Genomic DNA, 12,814 nt, shown 5'->3' on the forward strand with positions numbered 1-12,814 from the left:
TCCTGAATGGATAATTGTCCCATTTTAGTCACTCAAATTTAAACGGAAAATGTGTAAAAGGAAACACAGAACTCTAAGATAGACTCAAGTCTCCATGAAAAACCACAAACCAAATCAGTTCAGGATTCTGGAATAAATAAGCCAGTTCTAGAAAGAAAACAAATGTACAGCTCATGTGCTTCTCTAGGAAGCAATATATTTCTTATTCTCTCAAGCATGAGTGGTGATATTGCAACTTCAGCTATTGGCCAAGTGAGAAAAATAGGTAGGAGAAAACTGTTTGGGTGCATGCCCTAGTACTTCCACACCTTACATTTGGGGCCTAGTATACTCTTGGCATATAAATTTCCTATCTGTAGAATGAATGCACTAGCTTCAATGATCCCATCATGAGGTCTTTTGCAGAATTAAAATTACTTTATTATTAGTCAATGTTTTACTGACCATATTCCTAAAGTTGTAATAATTTGTCCTTTTTTAATGTATAGGCATCTAATAGACAGAATTAGTACATGATTTTGATCTTATTTTTCTAGAATATGTGATTTTATCCTCAGTAGACAACCATGATCTCTTTGAATTTAGTCCTTTCTTAAACCAAAACCTTAGACTGTAGAATTCACAGTAAAATCTACTTTAAAATTAGCTGCTAATTAATGTTTTCCTAACATAGTAGTTAAAAATATTTTATTCAAAAGGTATTATTACATATTTCTGCAGAATAATGGAAAAAATTACTCACATTTTTTCCTCTGCACTTATTTTGAATGTGTTCTTCTTTTACAGTTTTTATGTCCTCTCTTCATTGAAATCACAAGCATTCTTTAACTATTTGAATGATTTTCTTTTAAGTTTCTGACTTGAAATTTTTCTCTACTCAGCAAGTGCTATTGATGAATTTCACTTTCTAATTCCCCAAAGTATCCATAAAAAATTACAAAATTCATGCATTTTTTGTAACTACTCTCACCTGTCATACCTTCCATTCAAATAAATGATAGGAGGTCACCTGCAGAAAAAAAGCTTGAAGTCAAAACTTCATTTTCCAAAATTAGTCAAATCATAATTTATACACTCTGTATTTGTACCACCACATTATTCCTGAGGGTCTCAAGGCTCAAATGCTAAGTTAAATTTTAGGTAAAGTTTATATCCCAAGTACCTTTGTTTCCTCCCAAGGTGTTGCTTTTTTAGTTCGAGTTAATTATTTTCCGTCCCCAAGTAATCAATTCACCAGTTAGTAGCCTCTTAGATCCAAGTTACCTGGCCAGCTCTACAGGTGGATGACAAATGCCCTACACAAAAGGTAAGTGCAATGTGTTGTTAGAATCCCACTCATTAAAAATTCCTTGGTGACTGAGTTCTGTTGTTTATGCAATTTGAGGTGTTTTTTTTTTTCCCTTTGCTATAATCTGTGGATCCAACCATAGTTCTGGTCCTTATGTTAAGAAATCATATGCATCCATTCCCACATAGTGTTTTTATCATTGGATGTGTGTGTGTTCTTTAATGTATTTCATTTAAGGTAAATTTTCTACTTTCCCTTTAAGGTGAAATTTTAATGGTGTATTTCTAATAAGGTAAATTTCCATTTAAGGTATATTAATTTCCTTTAAGGTAAATTTTAAGGAAAATTTATTAAAGACATATAGAACTTTCTTTCATGTCCTTTTAGGCTTACAAAATGCTCATTAAAATACTTTGTCAACAGTGGAGTTGAACATTCTGTAATTTTGCTCTAGTCTTATGTCATTTTCAATAACCTTTCCTCTTATATTTCTATTCAAAACTAATACTTGATTCTGCTTTGCCCTCTGAGCTCCACTAACAATAGCAAATATTTAGTAAGCATGTGCTCTGTGTCAGACCTGAACCATGAATAAGAGTTAATGGGTTTATAATCATTCATTATTCTGTACATTAATGCTTCTTTGGTGTCTTGTTTAGTGGGTAAAAAACATAAAAATAGCCAAAGGTCATAGCCTTTGAAAATTAGCACAAGCTGTTAGTTTGCTTTGCTTCTAAAATAGAAATCACCAAAGGATTCTGGGAGATCTCATGATCAGTCTTATTCCTTATAATCCAACTAAACCGTTGTTTTTTTTCCTCCCCCAACCTTTTTCTCTTGCTGTTAGATGTCTCCCTCAATCTTGATTTAGTAGGTGTTTTTTGTCTCCTTCAGACCTCAGACTTTTTTTCCATGAAATCCCCTATATTCCTCTTCTCTTTTCTTACCTACCTTTGTCCTCACTGTGCCATCTCTTCTAGCTGCACTTGTTTACTCACAAAGCTCATCTACTTCATGGATTCTCTTCCCCCTTAGAAAAGGGACCAAAGCATATCTTCCTGAGTTCCTTACAATTCTTTCATATCTATGATGCATTTTGAGCTATTTTGTGTAAACTGGGTCATGGGTCTAAGGTCATTTTCTGTATATGGACATCCAGCTCTTCTATCACTGTTTGTTAAAAACACTATCTTTTCTCCACCAAATTACCTTTTCCTTTTTGTTCCATTGATCTCTGTGTGTATGATTTTTACCAGTACCACATTGTCCAGTAATAGCACACAGTCTTGATTATAGTAAGTCTACATTGTGTAATATGAGTCCTGCAACATTATGGGGTTTTTAAAAAATTATTCTAGCTATTGTGGTTGCCTTGCCTTTTCATATGAGTTTGAGAATCATCTTGTTGATATCTAAAATAAAAAGCTTACTGGGATTGGAGAAATTGACATTTTAACAGTATTGAATCTTCTAATTAACAAGCTATGTATACTCCCCACTTGCTTAGCTCTTCTTTGATTTATTTCATTATTGTTTTGTAATTTTCTGAATATAGATCTTGCACATATTTAATTAAATTTATATGCAAATAGGTTTTATTATATATTTTTTTATTTTAGATTTCATTTTTTGATTGCTGGCAATCCATTATGCATGTGGACAGTGTGTCCTATGAACTTGCTAAACTCACTTACTCATTTCAAGAGATATTGTAGATTCTTTGGAATTTTAACATAGGCAGGTGTGTTGCATAGAAATAAGGACAATTTTATTTGTTCTACTTTGTATGACTTTTTGGGCTATTACATTAGCTAGGACTTTCAGAACAGTGTTGGATAATTAGTGGTAAAAAAAAAGACATTTTTGCCTTGTTCTAGAATAAGTTGTCTTTTACCATTAAGTATTGTATTAGCTATTGGCTATTCATAGATATTTTTAGTAGGCTAATGAAGTTCATTTTGTTCCTAGATTGCTGAGGATTTTGATCATAAAAAAAGATGTTGAATTCTGTTGAATATTTTTTCTACATTTATTAATATGATCATATGATTCTCTTTCTTTGGTGTATTATGTGGTGAATTACACTGATTGTTTTTCTATTGTTGAACAAGCCTTGCAGCTTGGATGAATCCCACTTGGTTGTGATGTATTGGTGTTTATTGCTGTATCTGACTTAATAATGTTTTGTCAAAAATTTTTATGTCTGTTTTCATGAGAAATAATGGTCTTTCATTTTCAGTGCTTGTAGTTTTTTTTAATAAATAGAGCCCTATTGTTATCAAGAATATATTATTTATTATGTTTGTATTTTTTAATGAAAAAAATTAACACTGAGTGCAGAGATGAGCAAGATAGGCAGATAGATCTGGATTCAAAGTCCAGCTGTGCAACAAACTGTAGGTCATCTTGAGGAAGTCACTTTACTTCTTCAGACCTTAGCTTTCAACTCTGTAAAATGATAGTAATTACATCTAGATTTTAAAGTTACCATTAGGACGCACCAAGAAAATAAAAATGTCATGCATCACACAGCATGTACCACTACATCAAGCCACCAATCACTATGGACTGTCCATAATAGGCACTAACCAATATTATAGTCTTTATTTACAAAAGAAAGGACACTTCATTAAGCATTCTATCACAGCAAACTTTGTCCTTTCTTTTATTATTCAATGGTTAGAGGGAGTATAGCCTCACACTTAAAGAGTTCTGGCAAATCAGTGATGAGACTTGAGTTTGAATCTTAGCTCTCTTGTATGCTGGTGAGTAGAGCTAGACTGAATTTCTAACCTCCCAAATTCAGTCTCCTTACCTTTAAAATAGAGATAAGAAATTCATGTAAATTGTTTAACAAAATACTTCATAAATATAAGCAATTGTTGTCACTTATCAAGATTTCTTTCTTTCTTTCTTTCTTTTTTTTTTTTTTTTTTTACTGAATCCCTTTAGGTGCAAATCTGCTGAATTGCCATCAGGTCATACAAAAGCAACATCATGACAGAAACACCTGCAGACGTCTGCTTTCTGCCTCCTGCACCTAAACTTTCCAGTCAAACAAGTGAGGCTTGCCTGTGATTTGAATAATTGTATATGTGCTGTCGAAGCGAGCACGTGATTTGAATAATTGTAACTGTAGTAGGAATGAGCATTCATTGTAGGTTATGTGTGCTCTCTAAGTCATGCCGGGTATCTAAAGAGGACATCTGGCTTCAACACAGTGCACAGCCATGTCTGAGCCACTGGCTCTCCACCCTGGGCAAGGTCTGCAGTTAGCCCTCTTAGTGAAGCCGTAAGATTCTGGTCCATCCCCAGTGAGAATCCCAATATAACAGAAATGCTGAAGTAAGCACAACTTAGAAACCCTCCTTTGCATCAAATCAGCATTTGGCCTGGATTAGCATCCAGCTCAAACACGTTTTGATGAGCCATGTAAATTAGATCACAGGAAAGATGGGCCAGGCAGAAAAAATATGATAGAATCAATATTCTTGCAAGGAGGCAGATCTATCTGCCCTACTTTGTTACTTCCCTGAAAGACAAGCTTACCTTGTGGGTAACTCAGTGTCATTCATGAATTCAGGCATGAAAATGGGAATGAAAATGATTGGGCCATAAAAGAGGCTTCATCAGTTTGCACAAACAGGAGGCCACAATGTGGAGGCAGCCATTTCCAGAGAGAAAAGGAGTCATCAGGAACCCGGGGTTCTCCTCATGCCTCCAGGAGGTAAGCAAGATGAATTTTTATTCTCATCAGCCCTGAGTCATCATCCCCACCCTGACACTGCAGGACATTTCCAGATTCTGAAATGGAATGTGCAAATGTGGATGGATAGTTAAGAAAAAAATAAAAATGAATTTCTCATCAAAGGTCAAGAAGAGTGAAGTCTTTTGCCTTCTCTGTCCTTTGCCAGTTTTCTCACCAACTCTCTCATTATCATCTGTACCTGAGTTCCAACTCTAGAGAGAGGCCAAGTCCAGAAATGGATTCTAGAAGTCAGGCACAGAGCATACCTGTTACCTACTCGTCTCCCAGCTGCTTCGTTCTCTCCCAACCCCATCCCATTGGGTGCATGCTCTAGCCGTCCAACCATCTGGACTGTGGCACTTCTCTGCTCAAACACAGGGAACAGCCTCCTACTGCCTTCTTAAAACCAGTCATAGTAACACTACTGCATGCATACTCAGTACCAGGAACTGCACAAAGACTTTTCCTTCATTATTCCCAATGCTTCCAAAGGCCCTGGGAGGAAATGATTATTCTGTTATTATTGTTATTATCCCCAATGTTATGCAAACTTCATATTTGGTCACGTCTGGATTGTCAGCTTTTTTTTTTTTCCCCAGCGTTTTTCCTTAGACCCCCAACCAAACTGACTTCTCACTGTTTTCCCATTCAAACCTTGTATTTCTTCCCCTTTGATTCTTATTTGTGGCTTCCCTCCAGTAGGCATGCTCTCCCTTTTGAAAACTGATCTCAAACACACCTCCTGCATGAGGACTTCTCATACCTCTTGGCCAAAAATAACATTTTCTCATCATTATCAGAGATACTCTTGTATCACCTTTTGGGACTTCCATTTGATTTTGTGCATCTCTGTCTCTCCTCTGCTAGACTGCCCATTTTTCAAGAGACTGAATGTCATGACACCAATATTTGTGTTTGGCATAAGGCATACAACACGCATTTGCTCAAGGAATGTCATATGGATAAATGCCAAACTTGAGGAGAATACCTAATCTCTGTTTGTAGAGTCTTAGACATCTGTTTCTCTCATCAATTAGTTTTTTTCTTTCCTTAATTTACATTTTCACTCACATGTAAAATCCAGTATCAAAGTAAGCCCCCTACAGTATCATATTATTTTTCAAAGTACATATAATGATGGCTATTTAATGAAGGCTCTGGCTGGCTCCATAGTAATTAAGAGAGAAATCTATACAAAAAACTTCCTGTGCCCTACTCAATTAATTTTCCCAAGATTATCCACATTTTCATTTAGACAAGCTTGCACAGAAGGAGAAATAAATTAGTATTTAACTTCACCCTTTTTCCCTGTCACATGTAACACCACTGAAGATGTTGTTTCATGTAATTCACTGACGGTATTTTTAGCTAGTTCATAGGGCTCCATGCAAGTTTAATGGAAATCAATGACCCCCAAAACTTACATTTGTTTTGATTTGTTTCTGATTTTAGTACAACGTTTTTCACAATATGAGATGAACTTATTTATGCCCAGGCTTCAAAGGATGTGCAAACATCTACTAAGTTATTTCTATCAGCAGAAATGTTAAAAAAAGAACTGTTCAAACTCTCATCATTATTATTCAACAAATAATTAAAGCATAGTGTCTTTCTTAAGTCAGCAAGCAGGCAGGGCAAGAAAAGAGGGTGTCAGCACTTAGGTGAAGAAAGAAGAGTATATAACCTTGGGGTTAGAGGGATTAGATCAAAACTGGCTCTGGAGAACATGCATCCTCAGAAGGGGAATGAAACCCAGAAAGGAGAAAAGGTAGGTGACAAATAATGAGTGACTGAAATGGAACAGGTAAATTTGAGAAGACAGAGGAGTTACAAGATTAACCAAGATAGAGGGAATAAGCAGGAAATACAGAGAAAATAAAAATCCACCAAGGTTTAAATTTTTTAATCAGAAAAAAATAATTGTAACCAAGACATTTTGAAGCGGTAAGACCAGTAGTTAGAAATGAAAAGCTGAGCGAGCTCAGAGTGGGACCAGTTCAGTTCAACAGCCATATACTAAGGTCCTACTATGGGCAAGGTGCCATGTTAAGAGCTACTGAGACCACCAAGACAATAAAGAAAGGCCCTGCCCTCCAGAAGCCCAGCAAAATGACAAAAACAAAGCTATCACTACACCACAAAATCATGATACATGGCAGATTGAGATGATGGTCGGGAGAGCAGCACCCGGAGATACTAAGGATGAAAGAAAGCTCCTCAGGGAAGGAAGTGATTCTTCAAGAGCGTACCTGATGAGCATGCTTGAGCACGTGTGCTGTCCTCATTCATGGAGAAAAGAGAGTTAAATATATACACACAAAAGTCTTGTATTAATAAACAAGAAGTAGATGTTCTCATTTTAATGGGGTTAGGCTGGAAAGAAGGAGTTAGGAAATAAGACAATCAAAACCCCACTTGGTTGTGATGCATTGGTTTCTATTGCTGGATTTGATTTACTGGTGGTTCGTTACAGATTTTTATGCCCACGTTCATGAAAATAATGGTCTTTAGTGTTCATTTTGTGCATTATTTTTGCTGGTTTTGGTATTGGGGTAATATGACCCATAAAATGAGTTGGGAAATGTTCCTTTTTCACTTGAAGAGAATGTGTAGAATTAGTACTATTGCTTCCTTGTATGTTTGGTAGAATTCAGTACTGAAGCCATCTGGGCTGGAAGTGTCCTTTTATGGATGGTTTAATTCAATTTCTTTAATAGATATAAACCTTTTCAGATTACAGATTTCTTCTTTGTTGAGTTTTTGCAGTGTGTGTCTTTCAAGGAATTTGTGTTTTCAATTAAGCTGACAAATTTATGGCATAAAATTATTCATACTATCCCCTATTAGCCTTTTAATGTCTATAGAATGAGGGATAATGTCTCCTCCCTCATCCTTAATCCTGGCAACATGTCTTCTTTCCTTTTTCTTGGTTAGCTTGGACAGAGATTTATGAGTTTTATTATTCTTTTTTTTTTTAAACAGCTTTTGATTTGATTGATTTTCTGTACTTCTTTTGTGTTTACAATGTAATTATTTTCTTGCTTAATGTTTATTGTTTTGTTCCTCCAGCTAGGTTTGGATTTTATTTGTTCTTCTTCTAATTTTCTAGGATGGAAACTTAGGTTATTGATTTTACATTTGTTTAAAATGCATACAGTCCGTATTTTAAATTTCCTCAAAACACTGCTTTAGGGGCGCCTGGGTGGCTCAGTCGTTAAGCATCTGCCTTCAGCTCAGGTCATGATCCTGGGGTCCTGGGATCAAGCCCCACATCAGGCTCCCTGCTCAGCGGGGAGTCTGCTTCTCCCTCTTCCCCTGTTCGTGCTCTCTCTCCCTCTCTGTCAAATAAATAGATAAAATCTTTAAAAAACAAAAAAGCTCTGCTTTAACTGCCTCCCTCATTTTAATATTATTTATTTTCATTCAGTTCTAAATACTTCTTAAAATTTCCCTAGAGAATTCCACTTTGATCCATGGATTATTTATAAAAGTATTATTTATTTTTAAATATAGACTTTTCCAGATTTCTTTTCTGTTATTTACTTCTAGTTTAATCCTATGATGGACTAAGAAAGTGCATTGACTGATTCTTATTATTTTAAATTTGTTAAGTTTGCTTTACCACTCAGAATATAGAATACCCAGTGAATGTTTCATGAATGTTTACATCTATCTATCAGTTATCTATCTATGTATCTATCTATCTATCATCTATCAATCTATCTATCATCTATCTATCTATCGGCATTAAAAAAGAGGGAATATTGCCATTTGTGACAACATGGATGGACCTTGAGGACATTTTGCTAAGTGAAATAAGTCAGACAGAGAAAGACAAATATTGTATGATCACACTTATATGTGGAATCTAAAAAAGTTGAACTCACAGAAACAGAGAGGAGAACAGTGGGGGTAGGGAAATAGAGATATTGGCCAAGGGGTACAAACATCTAGGTATAACCAAAGGCTTCCCTCCAGTAGGCATGCTCTCCCTTTTGAAAAAGGTGTAAAATAGAGTAAATACCTTATCCACAGGGAAAAAGATCTAGGTAAAAGATGAATAGATTCTGAGGATCTAATGTACAGCATGGTGGCTATAGTTAACAATATGGTATTATATATTTAAAGTTGCTAAGGAAGTAGATCTTCGATGTGTCACCCTCCCCCACCCAAAAAATATAATCATGTGAAGTTGATGGATGGATCACCTGACTTTATTATAGTAATCATTTCTTTTTTTTTTTAAGATTTTATTTATTTATTTGAGAGAGAGAAAACAAGAGGCAGAGCACAAGCAGAGGCCGGAGGGCAGAGGGAGAGGGAAAAGCAGACTCCCTGCTGAGCGGGGACCCAGATGTGAGACTTGTGGGATCATGACCTGAGCTGAATGCAGATGCTTAACTGACTGAGCCACCCAGATGCCCTATGGTAATCATTTCACAATGTATACATGGATCAAGTAATTGCATTGTGTACTTTAAACTGACACAATGTTGTAGGTCAGTTCTATCTCAGTAAAGTTAGAGGAAAAAAAAAAACTAGATGAAATCAAAATCTAGTCTATGGTTTAGTTAACAGTAATGGATCAAAGTTGGTTTCTGGATATTGAAAAATGCATAATGGCAATGTAAGATATTAACAATGGGGAAAATAGGAACTATACTACCCTTATAGAAGTTCTGTATGATAAAATTATTCAAAATTTTCTTTTTTTTTCATTTTTTTAATTTCAAGTTCTTATTTAAATTCTAGTTAGTCAAAATTTTCAATTTACATCAGACAGAAGTGCTTTAAATGCTATAGCCCCAATGCTTTTTATGCATATAACTCTGCTCACACCATCTCAAAATCCCACAAAATTAACTACATTTCCAAATCCATTTTTGTATGGTAGAATTTGTCTTTGACCAGCCGGTACTCGTAATCCATAAATCCTATTTCTGTCATCCATAAATGATACCAATGGAACAGTTACTCTGCGAGATACTTTCCTATCTCCCTCATCCACATCTAACTGATCCTCCTTTTTAAGTAAAGATGTTTAGCTATGACGTTTGACACCAATTTTTTCTCATAGCATTTTTCACCTCTGAATTTCTCAGAGTATAGACTAAGGGATTGAACATAGGAGCAATGGTGTAAAATAGAGTAAATACCTTATCCACAGGGAAAGTGGTCGGAGGTGGAAGGTAGGCAAAGATTGAAGACCCAAATAATAAAACCATCACAGCGATATGAGAACCACAGGTAGAGAAGGCTTTGTGTCTTCCTTCAGCCAAGGGATTTCTTAAGGTGAATAATGACATAGGAAAAAAATGCAACCACAAATGTCACTAAGGACATTTTGAATCTTGAATTAGCAACTACAAGGACACCAGTGAAGTGGGTATCAGTACCAGCAACTTTCAGCAAAGGGAAAATACCATAAAAGTAGTGATCGACTTTGTTAGGACCAAAAAAGGGCAACTGGATTGCCATAGGAAACTGAGTTAAGGAGTGGACAGCCCCACCAGCCCACGCAGCTAAGATAGGAGAATGCACCTTGTCCTATTTGTGGTAAGTACACAGTGAAGTTTGTAGATGGCAACGTGGGGATCAAAGGCCAGGATGGTAAGGTTAGAGACCTCAGTGCTTCTAGAGAAGTGTATGGTAAGGATCCGTCACATGCAATTACCATAGGAGATGGCTTTTCTTCTCACTAGCAGGTCCCTGATCAGTTTGGGTGTCATACAAGAGGTGTAGCATATGTCCATAAAGGATAAGTGACTGAAGAAATAGTACATCAGTTGGTAAAAAAAGAGGGCTGCATGGATTGCAATAAGCACTGGAGGTTATATGCAAACAATGAATCATGGAACATTACATCAAAAACTAATGAAGTACTGTATGGTGACTAATATAACATAAAAAAAAAAAGAATGGAGATAAGTTTTCCTACCAACAGGGCAACATAACAGAGTAAGAAGAGAATGGGACAAAATATTTGTATATCATAATTGTAAGACAATCCCAAAAGGATGAATTCTGAGACATTCTTCTGTTTCTCCATATATTTTGTTTGCAAATATCTGAAAAGAAAGAAAACATTAATTTGTGTAAAAAATTAGCAACATGATAATAAAATAAAATTTGCCAAAAAATGGTTGGGCATTATTGAATTTTTTTTTTAAGATTTTTTTATTTATTTGACAGAGAGAGACAGCAAGAGAGGGAACACAAGCAGGGGCAATGGAAGAAGGAGAAGCAGGCTTCCCACCGAGCAGGGAGCAAGATGTGGGGCTCAATCCCAAGACCCTGAGATCATGACCTGAGCCGAAGGCAGACACATAACGACTGAGCCACCCAGGCGCCCCGGGCATTATTGAATATTAACATGAATTATTCCTGTTATGTAGAATTAACTTTCCTTTTTATTATGTATTATATTTTACAAATCAGTTTGAAATCTAATGTGAAATGGATATAATAATATACTTTTTCAACTTTACTATCAATAAGACAAATGATTATTTAAAAATGTTAGATTATCTTAAAGCAACCAAATATAACTTCTAGTTATATTATTTAGGTAACACGAGTTTAATTTACAAAAGTTTAAAAAAAAGCAAAATCTTTTGCACATTTTTAAATATGTGTTTAGGGTCAAAATATAGAATTGCCCAAGCATATTTGAGTTGATCATGTTATGGCTTTTTCTAGAAATTTCATGTTTTATATACAATCTGGACAATAAAAGTCAATAAAAGAAGATGATACAAGATTATAGCTTTAAGAGAGTTTTGTTGTCAGCACCCAGTGACTATTTGTTACATTAATGAATGGATGAAAAAGTCACAAATTTGTATGTTTTGTACCATCTTGACACATTAGGAAATAGAGTATAGAATAGAGAGAATGCACTCTGGGAACAGTTATATCCAGTGGACAAATTGATACCCAGTGTGAATGCAAACATTTTCAACCTTAGCTGAAATGTAGTTCCAGATGACTTTAGAAAAAAAAAAAAAAAGATTTTATTTATTTGATAGAGAGAGACACAGAGAGAGAGGGAACACAGGCAGGGAGAGTGGGAGAGGGAGAAGCAAGCCTCCCGCAGAACAGGGAGCCCGATGCAGGGCTTGATCCCAGGACTCTGGGATCATGACCTGAGCTGAAGGCAGACGCTTAACGATTGAGCCACCCAGGCATCACTCCAGATGACTTTAAAAAGCAGAAGCCTTTTAGAGCAAAGTTTATTAGAAGCCATCAAATCCCAGGATTCACAATTTCAAAACTGATGCCTTTAACATCATTTTACCTGGTGAATAGGTCATTTGTACAGCATTTAAAAATGGCCCATACTCCGAGAAACCAATTCTACTCTAAATTATTATAAAACTCTAATTTCATCAAGGAAAAAAGAAACTCAACTTGTTCATACTATGACTTGAATTGCTATAAGGCCTCCTACTCCTTATTGTTAACAAAGCAAAAATTATTATCAGGCTCCTAGTGTTCAACAGTGAACAGTACTTAAATAGAGGTGAATAAATTTGGGGGTCATTGATCAGTCTTCTCCTTACCTTATTACATCCAATGCTGTTTCTTTGTTTACTTTATACATAGGTTTATTTACCCAAAACCAATTAATTTAAGGTAACTCTTAAATAAGCAGGTTGGTGAACAACTTAAATGCAATATCATGGGATATATCTAAACCCTTAATTTTCAATAAATGAGACACAGATCAAGACAATCTAAATAATTCCTTGTCATCAAAAAGTAATGCCCTGTGGATA

At 35.6% G+C, this 12,814-nt stretch overlaps 1 pseudogene; it reads right to left on the reverse strand.

Moving 5' to 3' along the window:
* Window positions 1–10,081: 10,081 nt before the first annotated feature.
* LOC110576099 lies at window positions 10,082–11,085 on the reverse strand (annotated as a pseudogene).
* Between the last annotated feature and the right edge of the window lie 1,729 nt (window positions 11,086–12,814).

Source organism: Neomonachus schauinslandi, chromosome 11, assembly GCF_002201575.2.
Source record: "Neomonachus schauinslandi chromosome 11, ASM220157v2, whole genome shotgun sequence".
Lineage (NCBI taxonomy): Eukaryota > Metazoa > Chordata > Mammalia > Carnivora > Phocidae > Neomonachus > Neomonachus schauinslandi.